Source organism: Diceros bicornis, chromosome 4 (assembly GCF_020826845.1).
Source record: "Diceros bicornis minor isolate mBicDic1 chromosome 4, mDicBic1.mat.cur, whole genome shotgun sequence".
Lineage (NCBI taxonomy): Eukaryota > Metazoa > Chordata > Mammalia > Perissodactyla > Rhinocerotidae > Diceros > Diceros bicornis.
The window spans coordinates 20,162,753-20,175,785 of NC_080743.1; positions in this window are offsets into that span (position 1 = coordinate 20,162,753).

Here is a 13,033-nt window from a genome sequence, read left to right on the forward strand (position 1 = left end):
GATTTAATTGGCATAGGGTGTGATCTGGACATTGGGAGTTGTAAAATCTCCCCAAGTGATTTTAACGTGCAGCTAAGTATGGGAACCACCGTCATGGTGACCAAACAATGAGTTCCACAGCTTCCCGGGTGCAAAACTCAGCTTCTCCATTTACTAAATGTGTGACTTTGGAAAGATTACATCACCAACTAGTCGTCATGATCTCAGTTATTATGAGGATTGAATACGAGAACAAAGAAAAGTGCCTACTATATAAATGTTGGTTTAAAAATGAATCACTCATATTGCGGCCGGCCCCGTGGCTTAGCACTTAAGTGCGTGCTCTCCACTACTGGTGGCCCGGGGTTCGGATCCCGGGCGCGCACCGACGCACCACTTGTCCGGCCACGCTGAGGAGGCGTCCCACATACAGCAACTAGAAAGATGTGCAGCTATGGCATACAACTATCTACTGGGGCTTTGGGGAGAAAAAGGGAAAAAAAGGAGGAGGATTGGCAATAGATGTTAGCTCAGGGCCGGTCTTCCTCAGCAAAAAGAGGAGGATTGGCATGGCTGTTAGCTCAGGGCTGATCTTCCTCACAAAAAAAAAAAAAAAATGAATCACTTATAAAAGGCATAAATACCAGCCCAAAAAAAAGAAGCCTGTTTACATGAATTTCTTAAACTAATTTCTTTCACTCAAAACATATTTACTAAACAATTTGCATTAGTTTCCCATGGCTACCATAACAAATTACCACAAACTTAGTGGTTTCAAACAACACAAATTTATTATCTTACAGTTTTGTGGGTCAGAAGTCCAACATGGGTCTCACTAGGCTAAAATCCAGGTGTTGCAGGGCTGAGTTTCTTTCTGGAGGCTTTAGGAGAGAATCTGTTTCCTTGCTTTTTTTCCGGCTTATAGAGGCCTTCCCACACTCCTTGGATCATGATCCCCTCTCCATCTTCACAGCCAACAATGTTGCATCCCTCTGACCCTTTCTCCATAATTGTGTCTCCCACTGACCAACGCCAACTGGAAAAGGTTTCCTAATTTTAAAGACTCATGTGATTAGCTTGGGTCCACCTGAATAATCTCCTCTTCTCAAGAGCTGTAGACTCAGTCACATATCTAAAGTTCTTTATTGCCACATAAGCTAACAGATTCACAGGTTCCAGGGATTAGGGTATGGACATCTTTGGGGAACAATTATTCTTTCTACCACAAAATTACTGTGGCCTTAAATCATATTCTTTTTAAATGCTCTCTTGGATGAATAAAATTCCTCCACTCAAAATCTAACATAAACTCCTTGCTTTGCAAAATACACTTCAGTTCAAGTCTTACAGAAATTATAAAAGTTGAACCAAATATGCCTACCCATGTCACCTTGTAATTGGTAACTGTAGTGAGCAATTAACCAAATCAATACCAGGGAGAGATAATAGTGAGTCTGTGCTAACACTGTAAATTTTTCTGTCTATTGTTTCTTATTAGGATTTAGATACAAATCTTTTACCCAATTTCCTTCAGAACTTTGGTAGGTTTTTTAAAAATTGCCAGATCCCCTTTCCTATTGTAATAGCACTTTACTTCTGCAGATTCCAAGCACCATGCCCCAACCCCCACCAAAAAGCGACCTGAGCAAAAATAAGTAATGAGATCCCACCAGGGTTGATCATGTTTCCTGACACAATTCACACCTCTCTGGATAATCCATCATTTCTCTGCAGTGCCAATTGACCCTGAAAAGTCTGGACAACTTCCCAGAAACCTGCAAGCTAGGCCCGCACATTTTGTCAGATGGAGCGGGTATTACAACCCGGAAAGGCTTCCCTGAGTAAATGCCCTCCTTCCAGCCAAAACCTCACCTTGAAAACACACACTGAGATTTCTCCTTGGCACTGTTGTCTGCCTGTGCCGCTCAGCAAGGCCAGCTTGACCACACCGTCAAGTTTAGGGTAGCCACACATTTCTATCTACAGCCCTTTTTTACCTAACGCAGCTGTGACTCATTAGAATTGCTCACATTCTCTTTCATCCTCCGCCAGCTCCTGTCCTCTTCTGTCTGCAAAGTGATTGATAACAGTACATCTTTCCCCCACTCCTGGAGGTGAAGAGATGGGGAGTCATGGCCCATGTAGTCTTATCATGGTGGAAGGATAACAGGAAGATAAGGCTAGGTAGGTACAGCAAGGCCAGATGATGGAAGGCTCTGGATGCTGGCCTGAGGGATCCAGGCTTGGTTCATTAAATGATAGGGAGGCATTGTAGGCTCCTGGGTAGACGATTGACATGAAGATAGTGGTATTTTTGAAAGAACAATCTGACAGTGCCATGTGTGATGACTTAGAAGCAGGGAGAAAATAGAAGAGAAGCCAGTTAGGAGACTATCACAAAAACTAAGTCCAGGCTGATAAGAGCCTGCAATAGTATGAGAATGTGCGTGAGGCAGGATGAATCTAAGAGACTTCAGGAAGGAGGAATCTATTGGGTTTAGTGACTAATTTTATGCAGGTGATAAATTTGAGAAAGACTTCAAAGATGACTCTCAAATGTAAAGCTGAGGCAGTAGGAAAATGGTACTGCTGACACAGCTAAGGAGACTGGAAAGGGAATTTGGTTTGGAAGTGTGGATTGAATTAATAGTAATTAATAGTGCTTATGATTTTCCTTGATGAAAATCCATCAATACCTTCTCATTGCAGTTAGTATAAATTTCAAATGCTTAACATGGCCCACAAGACTCTGCTTTAAATCTCTATAATTTTATCTCTCGCAATTCATCTGGGAGTAAATTTCTTTCAGTATTTTTCTTGGATCAAACTATCTTCTGCCTGTAGAGTTGGACCCATGTCTGGCCAAACACAGAACTCCGTTATTGCGATTATTCCAAGGAATGTGGGATGTCATATATGGATGCTGGTTTAAAAAAAAAAAAAGTGGGGAAAGCCTCTCTCTTTTTCTGTGGGACAGGAGCCATAAGGATGCTGCAGGCTTGAGATTGCTAGTAACCAACTTGCCACAAATGGAGGAAGTTTCTCTGAGAAGGAAGCCAAGCAAAGACAAGCAGAACTAAGAGATGGGGAGAGAGACACACACCTGAGGCCTCATATAAATCCCTGGATCCAGCCAAGCCTTGCTATCTCCACATCTTAGACTTCCCCGTCATATGTATTAATCAATTCCTTTTTTTTAGCTTAAGCTTATACTTCTATCACTTTCAGCCCGGAGTCTTGACTATTCTATCACCTCAAGGTTGCTCATCTGTATGGAATGCTTTTCCCTATAGGCTTTAGCTGAATAACTCCCACTTGTTTTCAGGACTTGGCTAAAATCTTACCTTCTCTGAGAGCCATGTCATGAAGCACCAATCCAAATTACGTCCCTCTTTATTGTTCTCTCAAACTATCTTATTATTTTTCCTTATAGTTCTTGCTATAATTTGTAGTGATATATTTATATGTGTTTGCTTAAGATCTGACTTCCTTAATATTACCCTGCACCCTCCTGAAGTCCCACTAGAATGATAATAATAGGATTTTTTTTTAAGACATAAATCCAAATTAAAGAAAAACGCAACAAAACACTGGAAGCTAGAAAGCAAATGGATGAGTAGCTATTGACCTAGCAGACCCAAGAAAACTGAATCCTAAGCCTAGGAAAGGCTGGAAGCAGCCTAATCTACACCATGGAAGTCCTAAAAGACTCAGGAATGCTTGGCACCAGATGCCTGGGAATGTAGGAGGTAGACCTAAAACTAAATCCATTTAAGAAACAGTTAAATCTTCAAAAATCCTCCCCCACCCAGTGGGTGGCTGTTACTCCCTCACCCAACAGAAGACTGGAGGTTCTCTGAATAGGATAAAAACAAAGTTCTCTGGGCTAGAAGACACCAGGTACAGTGGAGGGCTGGGTGCAGGACCAAAACCAGGTGATTAAGCACAAGTTTTCAAATTAAATGTTCAAAAGTCTTCTTCCTCCATCTAGAAAGAGAGATTATACTCCACAGGTAGAAAATTCGATCCTTCTCTGTGGAATTTGATCAGCCCAGGATAAAGACCTACACATACTAACCTTAGGGCTTGTCTAACTTAATGGCCCAGCTTGACTCACCCCTTGGAAAGACGCCACCTACAAGCACAGACCTTCCTATCAGATTTTCGGTGTCTTCCTCTTAAAAGTCAACATCCAAGGATCACCAGACCTTTGGAGAAAGCCTCCAAAATAAAAGATAGATATCAACCCAAATGAAAATGTTATAAACTTGGAAAGAACAGACAATACAGAGATAGGAAAGCTTTTTAAGTAATTATTATCAAAATCCTGAAAAAATAAAAAGAGACATTGCATTAATGAAAGAAAAACAAGGCACTTTAGTGAGGAAAGAAAGAATGTTCAGAGACCAACAAAGAAAATCTTGTAAATTAAAAATAAAATAGTAGAAATAAAAAACTTAGCAGATAGAATGGAATAAAATTTGGCTAATTCTTACAGAGAGTTGAGCATAAACACAAAAAGTTGAAAAGTAGGAGAGGAAAGGTATAAATCTTAGAGCTCCATTCAACATCCAAATAATGGGAATACCAGTAAGAAATAGAGAAAATGGAGAAGAAATCATTGGAGAAATAATTCCAGGGAATTTCCCAAACTGAAGGTCCATCAAGTGCTCAGCATAATAGAAGAACACAGATCTACATGAAATCACATCATGATGAAATTCCAGAACACTGGGAATGTTGAGAAGGTTGTAAAAGTTTAAAGAAAAAAAGAACTAGATACAAACAAAAGATCAAAATTACAATAGTGTAGAACTTCAACAGCAACACAGAAGCTAAAGACAATGAAGTAATGTCTTCAAAATTCTGAGAGAACATGGTTCCAACCTAGAACCTACAGCTAGCCACAAGTGTGTAGACAGAATGGAGATATTTTCAGACATGCAGAATCTCAACAAAAAAAAAATTACTCTCTTCTTTTCTCAAGAAGACATATTCTGCTAAAATGAGGAGATAAACCAAGTGAGAGGGAAGAAAAGATCTAGGAAACAGGTGATCAAACACAAGAGAGAAATAAAGGGACTCATCAGGAAGATGGTGAAGAGAAAGAGAGAGATGACAACTCTTTAGTGGCCTGAAGGTTGCCCAGATGCAGACTAGAGCAGATGCAGAATCTGGGAAAGACTTCATAAAAATACAATTAATATGGGGCTGGCCCAGTGGTGTAGTGGTTAAGTTCACACGCTCTGCTTCGGCCGCCCAGGGTTCGTGGGATCCAATGGGATCCTGGGCGCAGACCTACGCACTGCTTATCAAGCCATGTTGTGGCAGGCATCTCACATATAAAATAGAGGAAGATGGTCACAGATGTTAGCTCATGGCCAATCTTCCTCAGCAAAAAGAGGAGGATAGGCAATGGATATTAGCTCAGGGTTAATCTTCCTCACCGGGAAAAAAAAAAAAAATACAACTAATACATGACCAAATGCATTTGAATATAATTGAGAAGAGATTTACTGGGGAGATATTAGGTACAAATTAGCCATAAATACATGGAAAACTATGCAAATAAAAATATAAATGATTATGATGATTGTTATTATTGATATTAATCCCAGGAGTAATTAGAAGTTGCACAGGGAAAGATAATAATAATAAAAACAAAAATTCCTAACACTTCTTTAGTGCTTTTTATATGATGTCTATTGTTCTCTTTTTATATTTATTATCTTATTAACTATTATTCATCACAACAACACAGTGTGTAGCTACTATGATTACTTCATTCTCCAGTTGAAGAAATTGAGACATAGAGATATTAAGGAGTGTATGCAAGTTTACCCTGAGGCTAAGTACCATCACTGGGATTCGAATCCTGGTGGTTGGTTTTTGAAGCTGTTCTCTTAACCACTACTGTACGTTGCCTCTCAAAATAATCACAGGATGTTATACATCTTCATTGTAAGTAGCATTTTCATGGTCGAATATCAAACTGATTATTCATTTATCCCAAATTACGAAATGACTACTTTGGAAGCCTAGGGAGAAAAGTGTATAGGTATAATATGGTATATGTGAAAGGAAGCTATATCTTCAGCATCTATGTTGGAAGTTAATAGCTAAGACCTTAAAAAAATAGAAAGCAAGAAATAGCAATATAAGCATGATTTTTAGAGATTTAGAGATAAGCACCAAAAAAAATCAGTTACAAGAATTGAATGTGGTTTCCACAAGTAGGAAATGGCAGAGTCTGGGGGATTTCCTTCAGGGAACTAATTTTATCAAGCCTTGTAGAAATATTTTACTCTTTAAACTACGTGCTTGTATAACTTTAATATTTTTTAAAGCCACTGCTAAGGGTTTATGTACCACTACCTTGATATTTAAAGCTGTATTTGTGACCTCTCAGTGTGAGTAGAGAGGAAAGATCCCAAGGACAGAATACTCGAGGTCTACCTGGCCCACAACAGGAACCCGAAGGAACAGGAGAAAGCACAGAAGAAACAAGGAGAAAATAAAGAGAAAAGTCAAAGGGCTCAAAGAAGTCTAATGATCTAGATAGCAAAGGAGGAAAGAGCATTGGGGAGGAGGGTGCCGTTAACAGTAACGAAAAGAGGCGAAAGAATGAAAACAGCAACTGAGACAAAATTGCATTTCAGTCGTGGTTGGGGAGCAAACGATGTGGGAGATTGTGGAAGGAGCTTTTGGTAAGGCATCAGATGGAATGAGTACAGACCATAGCTGTCAGTGTAGCAATGAATCCTAGAGTTGTTTCCTCTGGCGTAGGAGCTCCCTACCTCGAGAGCCATCCGGCTGATTTGATTTTTTTCTGAAGCACACTGGCAATGCGGCAGCCACCCCTTAGAAACAGGGAAGGAATGACAGGAAATCATTACTGGCAAGAAGCTTCTTGATATGAGAAAATGACATGGTTATTTTCTGGTGGTGGCGCCATGCCATTTTCAGCAGTGCCCAAGCAACAAAATCATAGTATCTAGGAAAGACTATTTCCATGCCCTCCATATAAATTCTAGACAGATGTTACCCCAAGGAAAGTGAGCTCCTTGGCTTTGATAACAAGTATAGAAAAGCAAAGGCCTCCTTCTCATCTTTGGTGATCCCCTGATTGTTGGTGGCATGAATCAGGAGACAAGCTTTGGGGCAGGATCACAGCCAGCCCAGCGTTAGACCCAAAGATAAATGAGAGATCACTGTTTAATTCCAAGAAGAGCACCAAGCACACGCTGAAGAAGACAGAAGCCACCTGGCAGCATTCAAGTGGAGACTCTGGAATGCGATTGTGTTCTGGGGGCTGGAGGTGAGAGTGTTCAGCGCTGCAACAAAGTCGGCATGCGACAGAGGAAGAGGAAGGTGTGCCCACACCTCCTCCAGCAACCACAGGAGGTTTCCTGTCCTTTTCAGCTACCAATCATATGGCCTGTCAGTTACCTGCAGGGGGTGCCTGCAGATTTTGCCACTCTGAAATGTTTTAGTCGTATGTCAGAGTGCTGTTTTCTTGAAGTAGAGGATGTCAGAAAAGTGTAAGTTGGCTTCCAGTTGTACATTGATATGTACATTTCAATTATTCATTGAAGCTGCAGGTTCCTTCCTTTCACTGAGGCACAGTTCAAGAGAGTGATGGTTCTTTAAATATATATATTCTACATGCAGATAAGAGATTATCAAGGTTCATGTAAAATTAGCATCACTCTTGAGAGCTACACATCAAGCAAAAAATATTTTGGATGAATCATGCATCCATTCTTTCTGCAAAGCCAACACACGGTCACACACACACACAAACACAACATTTATGTGGGACTGAGGCTAGAATAAAATCCACACATTCAGTTATTCACGTCAATTTTCACCACCCTATGCCCTCACTACCTTGAGAGGGATAGCTTATAAGCAGAAGGAAGGCAAGGGTAGGTGTGGGGATGTAGGTGGACTCCCAGTGATATCCTGGAGGAAGGACTAAGGAGCCTTGACTGCTCACCTCCCACACCCTGGCCCTCCTTCCATACTGCACCAGAGCCAAGAAAATGGGAACATACCTCTCTCTCTGCTCCAGCACATCCTAGATTGTAGATGACTCCAAGGGAACAGCATTGCAGTGACACAAGAAGAGATGCCAGGCTAGGGAGTGGACAATCCCAGGCCTCTCCCCACCAATGTTGAACCCATCTGCACCTCTGAAAAATAAAGAACAAATGGTAGACAAGAGACCGTCATCCTGTGGGAGACCATGTCTGAATGACACCAACTCTGGGCTTGAGCTCACGCTAGGAAAGGCAGGGAAGACTGTGCTACCAGGATGAGAAAAGGCATGGTGCAGGAGTGAAGAACGTGGGCAGTGGGGCCAGGCTGTTCAGACTAAATTCCAGGTATGCACTAGCTGTGTGACTTTAGGCAAGTGATTTAACCTCTCTGTGCCTCTGTTTCCTCAACTCTAAAATGGAGTGAATGATATTTCCTTTGTAGGGTTATTTTGTCAGAATTAAATGCTTTAATTCATTTAACACAAGCTCAATACATGTTAATTATTATTGCGTGTGCTATTATTAAGTTCCCTGGACTCTTTCCCACCAGACTGTTATGTATCTGAAAGTCTACCTTTGGAAAATTGATCCTTGGATAGAGAATTTAGGGTCCACAAGAGTATCCAGCCTTATTAAAAGGCAAACACTTCTTATAATGCAGAAAAAAATCATCTATGAATTCCTATTTATAAGACAGTTGTTCTAATTTCTTCCATGGTCACACCCAAGAGCAAGGTCCCATTAAATCACCTCAGCATGTCTTTTGCCTTTTCCTTTAACCTGCTTCCACCACTCATTGCAAAGGACTCCTGGTGTTCCCTGGTGACGTCAGTTTCCCTTCAACCTCCCCAATCTACCTTCCTATATTCAAGGTCAGGAGAAGCTGGCATTTTCTAAACTTCACTGGCACTTTTACGTTTTTCTCATACACTTGTCCAGTCTGTCGTGAGTCCTCTGATCCACTTTTCCCCACTACCTGCTGTATATCTCTGTAGGCAACAGTGCCTCTGACATCTCAAATTCACCACGTCCAAAGTTCAGTTTCTCGCATGGCCCCGTCCCACACAGAACGGCTCCTCCGATAGCAGTTCTTCACGCCGCTTCTGTTAAACGCGCTGCACATTTCACAGACTAGAAATCTGAATTCACTCGGGCTGTTTCTTCCAAGCTTGTTTGTAGACAGTCAGTCACTAAAGTCTTTGGGGTCTAGGTCTACACGTGTCTCAGTTCACTCACTCTCACCCCCCCTACCCCAGGGCCTTATGCTGCCTTCCTGGGCTTTTGCAATAAGCTCCTAACTGGTCTCCCCACATCCTCTCCATTCCCCTTCCAATCTAATGTGCACATTGCCTCAATCTCTGAGCATACACTCTCTTATTCAAAACAATGTAATGACTTCCCAAAGCCTGGTGAAATAAATCAATTCAATACTTCAGCGCTGAACTACCTTTCCAGCCTCAAATCCTGCTCTTCTCTATATCTACCCAACATGCAAGTTAAACTGAGTTACCCTGTGATCCTTACCCCAGAATACAAGCCATTTTTCCGCCATGTTTTCCTTGTGTGCTAAGCACCTAAGATGTCCTCTTTCTTATCTCCATTGTCTGGTCCCACAGACTATACTGGTTCACATCCTTTGTTTTTTTAAGCTCTGTGGCCTTGAACAAGATAATCTCTCTGGACTCGGAAGTAACTCTGAAAGTTGTAAAATGCACTGTTATAAGGAGTTTGGGGAGGTTTCAGAGAGCTACTGTAAGAAGGTACCACTCATCAAATGGCACCTATTGTTAAGGCTTAGCTCAAATGGAATCCCCTATAGGAAGCTCTGCCTGATTCCCCTGCAATAAAATAGTCCGTCCGTCCTTCCTTCCTTCTTTGCTTTCTTTCCTCCTTTGATGCAACAAGCCTCCATGGAGCAGCCACTCCATGTCAGATACCAGGCCGATCTCAGGCACATACACAGGAGAGATGTGGTTGTGACCCTCCGGAAGCTCACAGTCTCGTGGGGGAGATGGCAGGTAGAAAAGTAGAGGTACATATGGGTGTCAAACTAAAGGAGGGGGGACATAACTGCCTGATCAGCCCAGGAAAGGCTCGCTGGTGATGGCAAATTGAGAACTCAGTTGAGCGATGAGCAGGAGCTTTCCATGCCGCTGTGTGGGGAGGGATGTTCTGGGCAGAGGGCTACCAGGTGCCATGGCAGAGAGGTGTTGGTTAGGGCATGGTGTGAAGAATGCTGAAGCAAAACCATTTCAGATACTCTTAAAAATTCAGAACCCCACCCCAAAATCACTAAATGAAAACACCTGAGGTTGGGACCTGGGAAAATAAACTTCAAACAAGTGGCAGGGATGGTTCTTCTATTCACTACATTGTGAGAACAATGAGCCCCCTTCACAGAGGCCCATGATAATGCTTCAGATAGAGGCACTGGAAAAAACAGAGGAGGTAATAAAGGCAATGGATATGTAACAATACATTCTTCTTGAATTTTGGATTTTCAAAATTTATTTAAAGTTAATTAGAATACTAAGCAGCCATTAAAATAATGTTGTGGAGTATATTTTTATATTGAACCATATTCATGCAAGAATAGAAAATATGCATATTCAGGTTGTAAAAGTTTGTACATATATCATATACTTATATGATATATATATGTAAAAATCTCATTTTTGTAAGAAAAGTAAATTTTTGTATATACATGCAGAGAAAAAAGTCTTGAAGAGTAAACCTCAAAGTGTTAGTGGCGGTTATCACTGGGAAGTGGGAGTTTGTGTAATTTTGGAGGAAATTTTCTGATTTTCCTAAATGAATATGTATTTCATGTGTAATTTTTAAAAGCAGTATAAATTCCTTTTCTTTAAGGCAAATAGCCAGAACCAAACTGGAATTCTAAGTCAGTGACCCGCAGCCGTGAGAACAAGGAGGGTGTGACCGCAGGACAGGAGGTAGTGACATAGCCCAGACTCTTCACAGGGCGCCAGACCTCGGTCTGGCCTGGGCAAACATCTAGCAGCAAGGCCAGCAGGAGAGCAGGACCAGAGGCTAAGGCCTCCCCAGCCCAGGCAGCATTCAGTCAGGAAACCACAGACCCAGCTGTGAGGCTCTGGAAGCGCGGAAGACAGAAAATGAAGCTGAGGTAGGCAGCCCTCCCAGGACGTCTGGCATGGACCAGATTCAGGACATGCTGTGTGACCACTGAGTCCTGGCTAGATGCAATCATCCTCTCCTCAGAGCATGGAAGGTTCTAGAAACCAGAGATTGGATCAGGGCTCCCCATTATCCAGGTAGAGACTCAGAGGCCAGTGTTATAGAAAAGATTCCTAACACGTTAAACTACCCCCAAGGAAGCCCAAATCATTCCTCCAAACTGAGATCCTTCAAATTTTCCTATTCTATTCATGAAATAATGACATGTGTCCCACAACTGTGAAATTATATTTTTCTACTTTGTGCTTCTAAAGTTAACACAATTGAAGGAGTTGTCTCAGACTCAGGGTTTGGAATCTGCACTCCATATTCTCTACCTCAGACTACACTATCATCCTGTGCCATGCAGTTGTTCAGTGAATGTCATTATGAATAAATAATGATGTACGGGACGCTACTCATTTACATAAAATTATATGTATAATGCAGCTGATACTAGAGATGGAAAAACTTTTCACTGGTCCTATATTATAGTCTGTAAACCATGAACATTGAATTAACCCAGTAAAAGTGACAATTCTGACCCTGGGCTATACCCATTACTCTAAGGTTACAGCTTGCAAGCCAACTCAAATTGTTCTCAATGTGGTACTTTACTGAAATCCTTATCTTCTGGAAACCGTATGTAGTGCATATTCTTAATAAATAATAACACATTTTATTTTGGTTTACTGAAAATTAACAGGGCGTTTGGGAAATGGCTGTTATTGTGGGAGCCTGTTTCACATTTGCCTTGGCGGTACAATAGCTGTGTAAGTGGAAAACAGGAGAGCCAATGGCTGTTGAGGGTGGGTGTTTTTCCTCTGCTGCCTGTATTCAGAGAAAGCCACGCAGCTGGTAACATTAATGGCATCCCACACACTCAAAAGAGATGATAGAAGTCAAACAAAGTTGTAATGGGCTTAGCCAGACGAAACTGTCATTCTGAGTTGATTGGTTTGCAATCAGACACAGTAAATCTACTTCTTTGCAACTATATTCCGATCTGTAGTCCAAATGGTCGGCAAATTTTCAAGGCTTTTTAACAACTGCCTAAAACAGCTTTGTGAACATGCTGAGTAGGAAGGCAAAAAGTAGGGGAGTCTTGGGGGGCTATTTCTATGACAAGAGCAGCTCTTGAGTTGTTATTGGGCACCATTCTGGTATAGTCCTGGTTTCTCTCCACCCCAAGTTTTAGAAGCATCCTCTATAGAGTTCTCTCGCCCCCTAACATAACAATTAAGAGATCAGTCCCAAGATGACTAGTTTTAATTGGAGAAAGCACACTTGCACAATTGGAGAGAGAGGGACAATTACGGGATTCAGGAAGGAGGGGAGAGCTGGGACTAAGAAGATCAACAAAAGCAGCTTTCGTAGTGGTTTCATTTCGTCCCGCAGGGTAATAACCCGCAGGTCGGGAGGACCACACTGCAAGCAGGCCACGGTTTTACAATCTCTCAGCCCTGTTTCTGCCTTGCCAACCTTCCTACACCTTGTCACCCTGTTTACCACCCTCCCCTCCTTGCTACAATGCTCCTTGCTCCTTGTTGTAATGCTACAAATGGTTTTGTTTTCATGGTAAGAGAGAAATATTTCCCAAGTTTCTCTGTTTCTGTTGACCTTTGTTTTCCATTTTAGTGTTAAATAGACATTCATTTGTTCCTATCAACTCTGTGGGTGTTTGGGTGGAGGTTCAAACTGGCATATTGAGAAAACATATCATTGTTCTTATCTTTTTTTTTTTTTTTTTGTGAGAAGGACTAGCCCTGAGCTAACATCCAATGCCAATCCTCCCCTTTTTTTCTTGAGGAAGACTGGCC